Source organism: Mus caroli, unplaced genomic scaffold (assembly GCF_978045245.1).
Source record: "Mus caroli unplaced genomic scaffold, Mus_caroli_1 scaffold_3, whole genome shotgun sequence".
Taxonomy (NCBI): domain Eukaryota; kingdom Metazoa; phylum Chordata; class Mammalia; order Rodentia; family Muridae; genus Mus; species Mus caroli.
In genome coordinates, this window is record NW_028227258.1 from 127,625,326 (window position 1) to 127,641,045 (window position 15,720).

The 15,720-nt window shown below is 43.6% G+C and overlaps 1 long non-coding RNA gene across 16 annotated transcripts in view; it reads right to left on the reverse strand.

The window, feature by feature from the left end:
* LOC115030650 (uncharacterized) overlaps window positions 1-15,720 on the reverse strand; it is a 614,991-nt gene that overhangs the window by 180,756 nt on the left and 418,515 nt on the right. For 12 of the 16 annotated variants that reach the window (XR_015046772.1, XR_015046780.1, XR_015046769.1 and 9 more), the window contains one exon: window positions 4,216-4,309. The exons of the other annotated variants lie outside the window; for them this stretch is intronic. This is a non-coding gene — a long non-coding RNA (uncharacterized LOC115030650). The remainder of the gene's footprint in view (window positions 1-4,215; window positions 4,310-15,720) is intronic. 16 annotated transcript variants of the gene reach the window in all.

Below are 15,720 nucleotides of genomic sequence, written 5' to 3' on the forward strand. Positions count from 1 at the left end.
AAACACTGTGTCTTCTTGTGAAGAATTACACGTAGAACCTTTGATTGTGAATAGTTAAGTCATTGACTGGCTTCTCCCGGCCCTGGGAGGACACTATGCATTCTCACAGCCCATCTGGATGGTCTGAATTTGGGAGGTTGTGTTTGACTGTGAGTCATGAAAGTGGACTGCTACTCCCAAGGTGTCACTCAGTCTGCTGGTGCCAGTGGTGGCGACGGTGCTGGAGTGTTTTCCAGAAAGGTCTTCGCTTTTCTTGTCCAATGTGAAGAGCTGATGTGCTTGTCCTGGAGCAAGACAAAGACCTTGCATCCCCTGAAGCATCTCTGTAACCTCATGTGGTGTTTCCACCATGATTTCTTTATTCACAGACTGGCTGAACAGACAGGGTTTCTCTGTGTAACCATGGCTGTCCTGGAACTCACTCTATAGACTAGGCTGGCCTCCAGCTCAGAGATCTCTGCTTCCTAAGTGTTGGGATTAAAACGATGCACTACTACACTCATGCATGCTTCATATCCATTTCTAAAAAGCATTTATTTATTTATTTATTTATTTATTTATTATTTGTGCATGTGGCGGCGGGCGGCATGCTTTAGTGCCAGAGTGTGTGTTTAAGAAAGAGGGCAGTGGAAGTTGGTTCTTTCCTTCCGTCATGTGGATTCTGGGAATTATTCTGGTCATCGGGCTTGTCCTCAGGGGCCTTTACCTGCTGAGCTACCTTGTCAGCCCCAAGATGAACACTTTATAAGCTGTAGGACATGTTTTGGAAAGATGATATGTGTCAACTTACACACATACCAAAAATTAAAAGTCAGAGATGAGGTTTACACTCGGCCTCATCCATTGCCCTTCATGTTTAATATACAAAGGCATCACTGGGCTTCTCGGAGGAGTACGAACACAAGCCAGACACAGGTCCCACCTCATTTCTCACTATTAATATGACTTAAAATATAGTGTTTTTATATACATGTGGTGGAGAAACAGGCATAATGACCGCAAATGCAGCGAACTGTTAACTGACAGCAGGGGTCTTTGTATTATTCTTTTGAATTTTCAGGATGATAGGTACTATCGTAAATGAAAGGAGTTTGAGTGTTTGCTTTGAAAACAAGTAACTCATCTATCTAAGGGCCTAAGGTGATGTCAGGGCCCCTCCGATTGTGGGGATGCCACCTGCATACTTTCGCCTCTGTACTGTTTCTGAAATCACGCTGTGACTTTAGGTGGCTCTTGGCAAATGTGTAAATACACAGTGCTTACTTTTTCTTTGTCAGGCTACGTCTCTTCGAGCTGGGGCACATGTAGTACACATGTGAGGGCACAAGCAGGAGATCGGTCGACCGCTGAGTTCAGACCTCACCTCAGCAGCCGGAAGCTTTGGCCCGGCCTGACCTCTTCACCGAACTCTCACTGAATTGACTTCTCTGGCTCTCAACCATAGGCAAGTTCAAACCTGGGCTTTCTTCTTCCCTTCCTCCTATTGAACTCTTCCCTCTCCTCCTCCCCCTCCCTCTCCTCCTCCTACACCTTCCCCTGCTTCTCCTCCTCCCTTCCTCCCCTTCCTCCTCCTTCACGCCTCCAGCAGAGATGCTTAGGTGCAGTTAGCACGCAGTGCTGGTTGATGCATGAATGCCCAGGTAACTCTAGACTCAGATGCTGTCTTCACCTGCTCTCTTTGACTTGCTTTCTCCCATGAAGGTGACTGCGACCTTCCAGGGCCAAGTTAACCCAGAGCACAAAACGGGATTTGTGTGACACTGTATGAAGTGGCTTTTTGCTCAGAGCTGTTAATAAGCAAACTATGTTTTGGTAATGACACATAGGCAGTGCTTTCCAAAGGACAGCTGACTAAACCCAGGGCAGACTCAGTAGTCCGTTGCATACTCAGACTGTGTCATGAGCCCATATTCTGTATGTATGTTTCTAATGATGTTAGACAAGGAGGTAAGGGGCTACCACAGAGATGAGGGTGCTCCTGCCTCCTGGGAACCTCTGAGATTTGATAACTCTGTTTCCAACTGTCTGGATCACACAATTATCAGCAGTGAACACTATTGCCTGCTGCTGGATCATATACAAATATTCAGATTTTTGTTTTCCTCCCCATTCTGAAGGTTATCTCTCTGGTTGCTCTGAAAATTAACTGACAACCATTTCCCATGATGCTCTAAGGGCTGTCAAGCTGTCTGTCAAGCTGTCGGCTGACCAGTCGTTCCCATGGTTCTTTTAGACTTCCGTATGATAAATTGAAAGGCCCTGTTATCTGTCTGTGGTGAAGGGGAGCTGTCTAGGCTTTGATAAGATATCACTTCTCCCAGGTGAGAGGTGGCTGACAGCATGCCCAAGCCAATCAACACCTCAGAGCAGAGCCGGGGGCAAGAAGCCAGGGCCACAGTTTACAGACGGCACTGGATACTGCTTGCTACTTTTCTTTGTACAGAAGTTTCAGACTCAGTCTTCCGGGTACCAACAGTTATTTCTCCTTTTAGCTTCCAAATAACAACTGCTACTCTTTCACCACGGAGAGGGAACCTTAAAGCTGAAAACAAAGTCTGTAAGTTTGGGTTCACAGCACACAGGCTGTCTGCCTCCTGTCCACCAGACCCTGTTCCCTAAAGTCACATTCATCCACCTTCCAGAAGAGACACATGAAAAGATATATGTTCCTACCAAATGGGCAAATTTTGATATCTAATATAAAATACATTTAATTACTTGTGTCTGGGTCGGCATCATCAATATGACCAGGCTTAGGTTTAGTATATTAGTTTATACTTCAGTGTTGGTTAGGAAATAAGTGAAATTATGACACTTATTTTAAAGCTTTTAAAGCTTTTCGCTCCTTATGTTGGATGTATACAATGTGCATGCGGGCGCATCAGAGGACAAGGCTTGTGGAGTTGTACATCTCCGTTAGCCTTTGAGTGAGTTGCAGGGATTGAACTTGGGCCATTGGGCTTGCATGACAAACACTTTACTTTGTGAGAAAAAAAAAAAGAAAAGAAAAAAAAAGCCCTTGATGTTTTAATAGTTCTGAATTATACTAGTATAGTATAAGTTGAATTTCCATGTGCGATATGAATAAAGGGGAGAGCAGACGCAGTAGACCAGTCAGGGAAGGCTTTGAGGAGAAGGCTCTCTGAGGGACATCTTCCTAGATATGGATGTATTTCAGTTATCAGCTTGCATTTAGAACCAGGACCTGTGGGCTTCCACATTTTGTGGGTAAGAGGCCAAGCTCCCAAAGTGCTGACTCTAGGCAAGAATTCATTTGCCCTTTGGGCTTCATCTCCTGCCTGTGATCCCTTCTTTCCCTTCTGCAACTCTGACACGTGCTGACTGGCTGTCACACAAATGACTGAATGTTCCCTTTGGCAATTACTCAGAGAGACAGACTGTTGTTGTTTCTTATGTTCTTAAGCAGGATAAAAGTACAGCAGCTGCTAACATCACCACCTTGTGTACAAACAGTTTTTTGCACAGTCTCTTGTCATTAGTGCCTAGTGATCTCACAGAGCGAAAGAGAATTCCTATGACAGACAACAGTCAAGCAACTGTGTAATGTGGAGTCTGAAAAAGGCTTGTTTTCCCGTTCATGATAACTAGCTATGCATGTAATACTCCTCAAATAAGCAAGAATAGCCCAGAGCCCTCAAGGACTGAGAATCTGTCAGGCTTGGGGACAATGACTCAGGAGAAAAGATAAAGGGGGTGTGAAATGGCTTAGCTGGCAAGGGCCTAAGTTCGATACCCACTACCCACATGGTGGAAGTAGGGAGTCGACTTCCTCAGATTATCCTCTGGCCTCCATATACTCACTGTGGCATGGGTGACCTACCTGCTACAAATTAATCAATAAAAAATGTAATGACATTTTCTAAGATGAAAGACAAAAAACTTGAGCCCTGCTTGGTGCCAGGCAAGGCCTTGACTCAGAGTCACATTCGCTGAGCCCTTTTGACTTGCAAACTGGCTAATATTGGATGCAATTATTTACACAAAGGCATACTTTTGGTCTCCATCCAGTGAGGGAAACCTCTTGAGTTTCCGAATACCAGATCTCCTACTAGCTTCCGGCATGTCAGAGTTCCCAGGCAAGTGCAGATTCACAGTCGTCCTTGGAGAGCATCTAGGTTGACCACCACATCCCTTTCCACAAGGAAATCCTTTGTCACTTCCTGCCTTTCGGCTAAAATCAAGTGTAAGAAATACCTTCTATTCCACCGAAGGAGGTGGTGGCTTGGGAGGAAGGGATGGAAATATCCAAGCAGGCCTCAAAGGACTCTCAAAAAACTCCAGTTCATTTCTAGGGAAAAAAAATTAATTAATTTTATATTAGATTTTTCATAGGCTTTTTCTTTTGATAACTGAACTCATTAAATTTTATTAGCTCACTGGCCTAGGAAGTCAGGTCAGGATGTAAAAATGCTTCCCTTGGATCTGAGTTGGATCCCAAAGCCCAGGTTTAAAAAGCCAGGCCTAGTGGAGCGCACTTGTAATCTGGGCTAGGGAGGCAGACTCAGGTATATGCCTAGGACTTCCAGGCCATGTAGCCTCGCCTAACCAGGGAGCTCCAGGCCAATTACAAACATGGTTCAAATAAGATGACAGCTCCTGAGGTTGATGTTGGACTCCATACTCAGGTGCACACATGCACGCATGCACGCACACACATATGCGTATTTATATAAATACACAACTAAGCATTTATTAGCTCACATAGCAGCAAAATAACTATTATAAACTGATGGGAAAAAAGGTTTTGATTGCTGTGGTAAAACACAATGAACAAAAGCAACTTGGGAAGGGGGGGGGTACTTTATCTCACTGCTTTCAGGTGAATCTTCATCCCTGGGGAAGTTATGGCAGGAACTGAAGGCAGGAACCTGGAGGCAGGAACTGATGCAGAGGCCATGGAGGACACTGCTTATTGGCTTGTTCCTAATGGCTTGCTTACCATACTTCTCTTATTCACCCAGAATCAACTGCCCAGGGATGGCCCTGCCCACAGTGGGTTAGGCACCCCCACGTCAATCTCTAATTTATAAACCTTCTGGTGGTATTTCCTTAATTGAGAGTCCCTCTTCCCAAATGACTTGAGCTTGTGTCAAGTAGACATAAAACCAGCCAGTACAGTTGGTATCTTGTAGGTCTGGAGTTTTCATATTAAGGATGTTTGACTCTGCTAAAATTTTTGTTTAGGACTTTTAAAAGCTAAGAATAGTAATTCAAACTGTGATTGAATGTATATCTCTGTGTATATTTGTTTCTGTCTCTCCCTGAGAAACTTGGCCCAGTGCATTTGTGACACTGGCTAATGAAGTTTGTTCTACTCTTGATTCCTTATTATGATCTTCTAATATTAGGTTGAAAAAAAAAAAACCCTTATGGATAGCCATACCATCCTGTATGATCTTGGAAGCTAAGGGGATCTGGTCCATCTTGAATGATATTCTGCTTAGGAACATCAGGTAACTGTAGGCTTAAAAAATCTTGCAGAAAAAGTAGAGAGTTCTATTGCATCTTTTTTTAAAAAATCAGTATCTATGCATGGGTTTACTGTTGCTGGTGTTATTCCATCCCGTTTCCTAGATACAAAGAGGAGTTTCATTTTAGAAGAAGAATCTAAATGAACAAGCTGTACCAAATGCTGTGTTCTTTCATGAATCAATCAAATGACCAAAATATTTACACAATAATGTTCCCCATCCGTAGTCTTCCCAGTTCCAGAGTCACGGTTTTCTAACTATGCAAATGTGTCTCTACCTCCTTTCCTACTTTAATGTCGTGTGCAATGGGCTGGAATTAACCAGACCGAATTACATGTATCTGTAGTCTCTTGATTTATGTGGATTTGTGGATGTCGTTAGCCTGACAATTTTTCTGATAAATCAACTAGGAAAATCCCAAAGGCTTGATTTCAGCCATTGTTATGGAAACTTCCAGTCAACCCTGCAATTCTGGCCTCTGACTAGTGACATGTGGTGTATTGAGTGGATGCAGTTTCTTGAGGCAGTTTCTGCTAAGCAGGAATGTAAGGTCTTTTAAAACTTGTGTGTGTGTGTGTGTGTGTGTGTGTGTGTGTGTGTGTGTGTCTGTGTGTGGTATGTGTGCATGCTCTGCTTGAAAGCCACAGAAAGGAGTTGAATCCCCTGGAACTAAAATTACAGGCAGTTGTAAGCCATCTAGTATGTGTGCTGGGAACTGAACTTAGATACCCTACAAGAGTAGTAAATGCTCTTTTTTGTTTGTTTGTTTGTTTTGAGACAGGGTCTCACTATTTAGCTCTGGATGTAACTAGAATTCAGTATGTAGACCAGGCTGGCCTCGAGCTCACAGACATCCACTAGCCTCTGCCTTCCAAGTTCTGAGATTAAAGGCGTGTACCACCTCACCCCGCTAATAACAACCACTCTTAACTGATGAGCCATCTCTCAAGCCCACAAGGTTTCTTTTGTCAATAGCGACCGCAGGGCAATCACCATTGGGACCGGATGGCTCAGGAGACCACAGATCAGCGAGATGACAGAGATGTTGGCCACTGAGCAAAGAAAGAACTCACTGGACTGATTTCTGGTTCAAAGTCAGTTGTCCACCCTCACTCTGTACTGGTAGGAAAGGCCTCTCGCACAGCACCTTAATGACACAGGAAGCAAGGCTGTTCTCCAGGAGGTTGGCCCCATTTAGGTAGAAATCTACTGAAGATGTTTGGTATCTGTCTACTGGAGAGCTGGCCTAGTGGCTTGCTCTCAAACAGGAAGAACTCGATTCTTACTCCTGTGCTTTAAACTATGGACTACACATCCGCCTGCTATGACAAGAAGTTAGCATCCTTACATGGACATGTGAGGAACCTGTGGTACAATGGATTGCAAAGAGTACCAAGGACAGTTTCTCATGGCATTCAAACTTCAAGCTTCTCTCTAGGAGCACTTTACTTGATGCTAAGCAATTGTTTCAAGCATTTGATGTTGCAAACGTCTTGAAAATTTTACAAGGAGAAAACCATCTTGCCAAGTCTACAAGATGCCTGGTGGACATGGACTGATGCTGTTTGCATCTACTCAAGCCATGTGATGTGTATGGGCAGGTTGAAGAAAGCTATAGTGTCAGTGTGAGCAGAACTGGTCTCCTTTGGCTCAGGTGCTCCTCTATCCCGTGCTGCACTAGACATGAAAGGTACTACTGAAATGTTTTAATAACAATAACTTTTGAAGGGCTGGAGAGACGGCTTGGTGGTGAAGACTACCAGCTACTCTTCCTGAGAATCTGGGTTTAATTTCTAGCACCAAACTCTGTGTATATTTGTTTCTGTCTCTCCCTGAGAAACTTGGCCCAGTGCATTTGTGACACTGGCTAATGAAGTTCCAGAGAATCCAGTGCTTTCTCAGGCAGTGTGTGCACATGGTACACGGACATAAATGCAGACAAAATACAAGTAAAGGAATAAATAAAAAATAACTTTAGAGATTATATACCTAGACTAAATTGGCATGTATTTTTACCGCCCTCCTTTTTCAGAGACAGTGTCTCACGTAGCCCAGGTTGGCCTCAAAGTCAGTATGTATAGCAAAGTGTGTCCTTGAGTTATTGATCTTTCTGCCTCTACTTCCCAACTGCTGGGATGACTTTGCTGCAGGGCTCCATCTTATGCTGAGCTGGGGATCAAAACCAGGCTTCATGCATGCTACAAAAGCACTCCCCCAAATGAGCTGTGTCTCCAGTCCTCAGATTAAACTTAATTTATACGCAAGGATTGACAAGCGCTATTTAATGGAAATCGCTTAGCAATTTCTTACTTCTCTCTAAATATTCAGACAGTATAACATTTCTACAGGACAAACTCCACAGCCTATGTTCTCCTCGGCGAATGCCCAGGTTCTCTTGTCTCTGCTTGAGACGTTAGCAAATGGCCATTTAAATGAAGGTGAAGTTACCACTTATAAGGGGTATTGCATATCAACATTATTTCTAAAACTCAAAATCATAGCCATGAAGCTTTCTATACAAGCAACTTTGAGACCTGGAAGGGGGCATCTAATTCTTTTGGCTGCATCAAAATCAGGGAAACTTTCTTCCCCTCTGCAGGTCTCCTGTTTAAAATTTCCTTTATTATCACACCAGCCATCGTCATATCTTCCTGCAGCTTGAATTACCCTCTTTTTCTCAGACTGGTAAGGCAGTGAAAAGATGTTTGTTCTGCTAATTAACTTTATTACCCTGATAACTCCCTGCAGCCTTTGAGGAAAACAATTACCGGTAGCACCCCCCTCCCTATTTTTTTGCCAGTAGGGGTAAAAAAAAAAAAACAGAAAAAAAAAAAAAGGACAAAAAAGACTATTAATTAGAACGGAGGCCCAGGTCCCTGCCACGTTCGTTCCCAGGCCCTCGAGCAGGATAGCATTACATTGTCAGTAGTAATTTAGCTCTCATCTGTCTGCACTAATTATTGTCACATTCATCAAATTCATCAACAAAAGTGCTCTCAGAAGGATTGCATATTTGCTGTTAATACAGCATAAACTGGTGTTACCCATCACCACATTTGTGATTGTGAGAGGGACACAACTTATTCATCCCTAATTAGAGCAAGCTGGGTAATTAATTATGCATTCCGCCTTATTACTTCTGAGTTCCCAGATATTGTTTGTCTAAAAAGGGGGAGAAAGCAGGAGAGAGAAGCCTGAAAAAATGCAAAAAAAAAAAACCCAGGAAAAAAAAAGGGGGGAAAGGGTGATGTGTTTTGTCACATGTGGTATGCCATAATTCCCACCTGACAAAATAGCTGATTCAGTGGAAAATTGCGAGTTGTCAGCAGTAGAATAAACTGCTGCAATCTCTGATTAGCGATCAGCACCTGTGACAGGTGCTGTACGGGACTGTAAACTTGGTTTGATTAACAGTCACTGGACGAATAAATATTAGTGACAGTCATCGGAGAGCAAGTTTGCTTGTTTTCTTCCTCGTTAACAAATCGCACACGTTAAAGTTATTGATATTTCTGTCTGAGACACAGTATTTTTTTTTTTTTAATCTGCCAACACTGTCAGGGAGTTCTAATGGATTGTGTGTGTTTGTGGGTTTTTTTTTCCTGTTTTCTTATTTTATTTCAGAGCTAACATTGTATTTTGACAGGATGACCTGTAGGGGTTTAAACCCATGGGGTGTGGGAGAGAAAAAACAAACAAACAAAAAACAACAACCCAACTAAACAGAAACAAGAACAATAAGGAAACAACTGACACTTGGCTTAATTGATGTTCACCTGCTAGCAATGTGTGTGTGTGTGTAGATATACATGTGTGTGCCTATACTCATTACATCCACTTACACAAATATACAATAATTACAAAGAAAGTTCACTTAAAAAAAAAAAAGAACCACAGGTTAAACTAATGTAGACAGTATGGTAACCACCTAGTTTTAATGTTTAAGTTTATTCTGGAAACATCAGAGTGAGAGTCCAGAGTTGAAAGGACCATTCTCTTGAGCTAGGCATACAAAGTTTTCGCCACCTGGTGTGTTTTCTGGGAGTTGTTCAGGATAGGCAGGAGGGGGCTAACCTGCTTCAGTGACTATTGACCAAGAACCAAGCTGTGCAAGTTGGCAAGTAGAGGGTGAGTGATGGAAGGAACACATTTTGTCTTAAAATGTGTGTCTGTGTGTGTGATATCAGGGTCTCATGTAGCCCAGGCTTGCCTTAAATTCACTATGTAGCCGGGATGACCTTGGCTTCCTGTTCCTCAGGTCTGTAACTTCCAGGTGCTGGGGTTAGATGCATGTGCCACTTGGCTCAGTTTATGTGCTGTGGGCATGGGGCCTAGATCTCTGTGTCTGGTGATTAACTGAGCTCTGCCCCAGGTCTTTCTGTTTAGATTGTAGTAATAGCAGAGGACACTGCCTTCACTGTGGTAGCTTTGCATGTTTGTGATATGTCTAGAGGGCTTTGCATGTTTGTGATATGTCTAGAGAAGTTAAGATTGGGATCCTAAAGAACTCCATGTGAGCCGGAAGCCCTTCTTAATCGGCCAGAGCTTTTGCTTTCTTCTGAGTGAGTGGGGACATTGCCAACATACACCATGTGGAAATGAGACAGTGGGCACCTTGATGGTACCTGCCACAGGCAGTGCCAAGTAACAACTTAGTCATGCAGCCATTGTACACAATATTCAGGTTGCCTCAAGTTTCTGTTTCACATAGGCAGTTACCAACCACTTGCCCTTTTTCTTCCTCAGAGTACAACCAGAGACAAAAATTAAAGCAACATTATGTTCATTTATCCCTGAATGAAAAAAAAAATCAAGATGAGAGACCTCACAGTAATGACACCCCAAGGAGCCACTGGGAGGCTTCTGGGGGTACAAGGTTGAGATGTGGGGTGCAGTAGAAGCTAGAGAGAACCTCCTGACCTTCCATTAATCTCCTGAAGAAAAGTTCTGGGAAGTTCTGGGTGATAGTCAAGATTTGCTGAGAGAAATGTTTAGTGCCTTCATATATATGGGTGGAATTGAGCTAACTACCAAATGACAGCAACAAAGCACAGCGGAAGAAAGGCAAGCTCATCCTGCCTGTTTAGCATGTATTTAGTATGTTTACATACATGTTAACCACCCAAGGAACTAAAGTGACCATCCTGTTAAAAGCCTAGTGCCCCATAGTTTTCATGCCAGTGTTAAAGAAACTGCCAAGTTTGATGTCGGGGCCTGCAACCTAGCAACTTGGTAGACTGAGGCAGGAAGATTACAACAATGCCAGCCTGAGCAAGGTCTCTTAGTGAGACTTTGTCTAAAAATAAAAGGAGATAGATAGATGATAAGTAGATAGAGAGATAGATGTAGGTAGCTAAATGGGTGGATAGATGAATGGATGCAAGGATGGATGGATGGATGGCTGGATGGATGGATGGACAGATGAATGAAGGATAGAGATAGCAGTTCAGTCTCAGTAGCACACGTACAGCAAGTAGTAAAGCTAGCATTCCCTGAGGTTTAGGAAATGTGTGTGTGATGACTAGTCTTATGTCAACTTGACACACAACTAGAGTTATTTGAAAGGAAGGAACACAAGTTAAGAAAATGCCTCTGTAAGATCCGGCTGTAAGGTACCTTCTTAATTAGTTATTGTGGGAGAGGGTCCAGACCATTGTGGGTGGTGCCATTGTGGGCTGGTGGCCCTGAGTTCTATAAGAAAGCAGGCTGAGCAAGCCATGGGAAGCAAGTCAGTAAAAAGCATCCCTCCATGGCCTCTGCATCGACTCTTGTCTTCAGGGTCCTTCCCTGTTTTGAGATCCTGCCCTAACTTCCTTCAATGGTGAAAAGTACTATGAAAGTGTAAGCTGAATAATCCCTTTCCTTCCTCACTTGCTTTTCAGTCATGATGTTTCATCACAGCAATAGCAATAAACTCCTAACCAGGACAATATGCCTGCTGGCTCATCTTCAAATCATAACATACAGCAAGCATATAGGCATATATGGCATGTAAATATTTCAGAGCTGACTGGTGTCTGGTTTCTTTCTGTGTTACCTGTGGCTGCTGAGTTGTTATAGCAAAAACCATAAGTTCAACAAACTCAAAAGTATTTACTGTTTGATCCTTTTCAGAAAATGTTCATCGCTACTAAAGAGAAGTGTTGTTCAAAGTTTGGGACCACCCGGGTCAGGCATACAAGTCCCATAGGGTCTTCTCAACACACTTTCAGACTCAGTATGTTATTCTGTATTCCTTACAGACTGCCCAGGGACCACTGTGGTGGAACAGAGGCCTGGACCACCACTCTCACCATTGAGACTTGGATTGCCCGGTCAAGGGCAGGTCTTTCAGAAATGGATGCACTTCAGCTAAGCCTATAAGGCTGGCAGGAGGCTGGAGTGTATGCTTCCTGCCCATGTGGCACTGGGATGCTGTAGGTGAGCAGGTTATTTCTAAGAACGAGAAGGAAAGGAGCTCATTGGCTATTCAAACTGCTCAAAGATGTTAAGGTGATAAAGATGTGCCACCTTATTTCACTGGCAGTCAACTGCAATGTTTTTTTTTTCAATTTTTTATTAGATATTTTCTTCATTTACATTTCAAATGCTATCCCAAAAGTCCCCTATGCCCTCCCCCTCCCCCCACCCTGCTCCTCTACCCACCCACTCCCACTTCTTGGCCCTGGCATTCCCCTGTACTGGGGCATATAAAGTTTGCAAGTCCAATGGGCCTCTCTTTCCAGTGATGGCCAACTAGGCCATCTTTTGATACATATGCAGCTAGAGACAAGAGCTCCGGGGTACTGGTTAGTTCATAATGTTGTTCCACCCACCTATAGGGTTGCAGATCCCTTTAGCTCCTTGGGTACTTTCTCTAGCTCCTCCACTGGGGGCCCTGTGTTCCATCCAATAGCTGACTGTGAGCATCCACTTCTGTATTTGCCAGGCACTGGCATAGCCTCATAAGAGACAGCTATAACAGGGTCCTTTCAGCAAAATCTTGCTGGCATATGCAATAGTGTCTGCGTTTGGTGGCTGATTATGGGGTGGATCCCCGGGTGGGTTAGTCTCTGGAAACTGTGATGTTTTAAAAATTTGATAATCATTTATAATTGTGTTTGTGTGTGTGTTGTACTTGACCCTTCAGGCATCTGTGGAGGCCAGAGGCTGAACTGTGCACTCCCCCCTCTGTTTTTGTGTGTGTGTTTCTCTTCTCTCTATGTCTCTCTGTCTGTCTGTGTCTGCATCTCTCTGTATCTCTGACTCTATCTCTGTCTGTGTCTGTGTCTCTCTGTCATTCTGTCTCTATCTTTCTCTGTCTCGCTGTGTGTGTCTCTCTCTGTCTCTGTGTGTCTGTCTGTTTGTCTGTGTGTCTCCCTCTCCCTCTCTCTCTCTCTTCCTCTCTCTCAGCAGGGTCTCTTTCCATCATTGAACCTCACCATTTTAGCAAGGCTGGCTGACTAATGCAATGTCCCTCATCCCAGGAACTGACTTTCTCCTCTCCCTCTCCCCACAGTGCTTTGTTTAAGGACATGTGCCACAATACCTGGTTTTGTTGTGGGTGCTGCTGAACCAAACCTAAGTTCTCCTGCTTATAGAGCAAGCACTTCCCAGCCCCTAGTGTATGTTTTATAGGAGTTGGAAGCTTCTGGACGTAGAAAGTGATGAATGTTAAAGAGAAAATGCTAATTACTGAGGCTCACCATGATGAATTACAGTATATATGGGATTATCACTCCATGTCCCGTAAATATGTACGGTTATTATGTGACAATTAAGATAAATAACAAAATAGATACAAGCAAGTGTGAGAACAAGATGATTATAGATGCAAAACTGCACCGAGGTTTCTTCTTAACTGTTTGCTAAAGTACAAACAGACATGGTCAGCATGAAGATGGAGGGGGTCACATGGACCCCTAGAAACAGTGCTGGGGAGACCAGGGACCCTCAGGAGAGGACATGGTGAGAGCATGAGCCAAAGCCCCTGTGTGATTTTCACAGGAAGGCTTAGGAAGGGCAGGGGAGCTGGCCTCATGTGGGCGCGCTAAGGACTATAGTGGGTGCTAGGGCTCAGGGTTGCGTGTAGCTGTATGCAGCTCAGCCCAGGAGCTGGGGCATGACTGGGATGTAAGAACTGGATAAAGAAGGACTTGGACTTATGAGCTTGGATTGTTTGGTTTGTGTGTGAGAGCTGCACTCCTGGGTGAGCAGTTTGCTGTCCTCGGATTCAGCATTGGGAGTAAAAGTTCTCTGGGGATCAAAGCGTCAGACAAAACATGGATTTCTCTATTTTCTAGATGGTTATGGGGTGGCACTGCCCAGGCACATATCTTTCGTTACCTGTGTTCCGTGTTTCTTTGCATGACCAGTCTCCCTTCAGAGTTGTATTCTCCCTCAGATCTGCTTACCCTCCTGTTCATTGTGTTTTCGCTTGTTGAGACCCGAGCAGGCTGCGCTCACCTGGTTGGGACCATGTGACCATTCTGCTCCAGTCTTCTGCTGATCAGGGACTGCAGCTATCTGTCCTTCTTATTCCTCATCACACAGTGAATCCAGCCCTGGGGCAACACTCATTACTGTGATACGATACCACATTTCCCTGCATGGATCATTCCAATCTGGTAATAGCTCTAAAGCCATGAGGAGGAGGTACTGAGTGAGAGAGGGCTGGTCCAGTGACCTAATAAGAGTTACTGTGTCATGATTACCAAACTAGCTTCCTCATCAGTCAGATGGAGACCGGGAAGTTTACAGTTATAGTTTCCAAATTCCCATGGACCCTTCTGCCTTTGGCACTGACTGGACTGACACACTTTGGTTAGTCACAAAAGAACATGGCTCATTTACTAATTTTAGGAGACTATAGAGGCCCTAATCTCTTATTCTTGCTATTCTTGATGCTTGCTTATAACTCTTTAATTAATTTTCTTCACTAAAAAAACAAAACTGGAGGCCTGGGAAGATGGATCAGTTTGTAAAGTGGGCCTGAGTCTGGATCCCTAGCATCTAGATGAAAGATCTGGACACAGTGATACACCAGTCAAACAATGCTGGGGACATAGAGACAGGAGGATCTTGGAGACTCATTGATCAGCAAACCTACTTGAATTGGTGAGCTCCAGTCCAATAAAAAACAACCAAACAAGGTAGATGGCAGCTGAGAAAGCATTCAAGATTGTCTTCTGGTATCCCTACTCATGTGCACCACATAGACACATGCTTGAAACGCACCACACACACACAGCACACACAAACACCCCCACACCACACGCCCACACCCCCACACTCCCCCACATCACACACACACATACTACACACTACAAACACACCACATACACACACTACACACACACACACACACTATACACACAAACATACACACAGACACACACATACCACCACCACCCCCACACCATACACATACATACTACATACCACAAACACACCACATACACACCACACACACACACACACACACACAACCTATAAATTCTTTGAGGCAGATTTTATTAATTCTTTAGTCTTGTATGCCTCAGCATTTTATGTTAAAAGGACAATACAGGAAACATAAGACCTAGGTAAAGCTGAATCAGGGTGTAAGCTCTTTCAAAGTAAATAGTTTTGGAGAGCAAAACCTGATCTGTTCTGAGGGTGAACCTTGCACAGCAGTGAGGATGCTAATAATCTGGTTGGTTGGCATGTGGCAGATTCTGTAAGGTTATAATATCATTCTCTTTCTCTGATAACCTTGGAAGAGTCCTGGACTTTAAAATTACCCAATAATTTCATTATATTTCTAGTGATTGAAGTAATATCTGATTATTCTACAGTTAGGTTTTACTAACTAATTAACAACAATTGAACATTGATATTGGAATCTTTTGAGCCAGGCGTGACCATGCACACTTGTGATTGCAGGATCATGAACTGAAAGTCAGCCAAGTCCAGCCTGGGCTACAGAGTGAAACCCTGCCTAAAAATCTCAACAGTTCAACAAGCAGAAGAGAGTGGAATATATTAATTTGTCTGGAAGAAGATGACTTGCCTGGAGTACTGTTAGGGCTAAGCCCCAAGGAGTCTTTTAATACATTTCTGTTTCTGTAGGATTTTTTTTAAAATCAGAAATCTAAAATGTTGCAGTGGGTGGGAAGGTGGGGTAAGCAAGCATAGAACTAGTGCCAAAAGATGCAAAAATGCCATGAAAACGCTTGGCCCAGAAATAATAGCTTACCAAAACACACAC